The following is a 752-nucleotide window of genomic DNA, read 5'->3' on the forward strand; positions in this document are numbered from 1 at the left end:
GAAAGATAGGCGATGTATTTTATTTATGCAAACACTGTAAGGTCTGCACGGACATTCTCGAGATTTTCCCTCAGATGGCAAAATTGTCTGATGAGGGAACTCCGTCTGTGTTCCAGAGAGTCTCAGAGGATGAGAGGTGATCGAAATGAAACTGTAAAAAAAAAATCACACAGAGGCAGTGACGAACATGGGCATTGACAAGTGAGATCAATATTAGCGAGAATCCCAAGATATTCCACAAGAACATCAAGAAGAACAGAGTAGCTAGGGAATAATTAAGGCCCATTAGACATCAAGGGGGCAATCTGTGTGTGAAGCTGGATAAGATCGATAGAATATGACATGAGAGCTTCACATCCGTTGTACTTGGGAGAAGAAGGAGGCAGGTGCATATTTCAAGAAGAACGGACTGGGAAGCTCTTGAACAGATTGGTATAAGATGCGAGCAGGAAATACTTTGGCTGAAGTAAAATTGGACAAGTCCCCAGGTCTGGAAGAGTTGCATCACAAGCTGCAGTGGGAGACAAGGGAGAAAATGCCCTGACTCAAATGTTTAAGTAGGATCTGGTCACAGGAGAGTTGCCAGAGTAATGGTGAGCCCGCTTTACAGTAAGGGTTGGTGCAGGTAGACCAGGGAACTATAGATCAGTGAGCATCAGACCTGTTTCAGGGAAACTATTGGGGAAAACAAGGAAGGAGACAATTTATCTTCATTGAGAGAGGCAATGTTTGATCAGAGATCATCAGCATGC

This window comes from Chiloscyllium plagiosum, chromosome 8 (assembly GCF_004010195.1).
Source record: "Chiloscyllium plagiosum isolate BGI_BamShark_2017 chromosome 8, ASM401019v2, whole genome shotgun sequence".
NCBI classification, from domain to species: Eukaryota; Metazoa; Chordata; class Chondrichthyes; order Orectolobiformes; family Hemiscylliidae; genus Chiloscyllium; species Chiloscyllium plagiosum.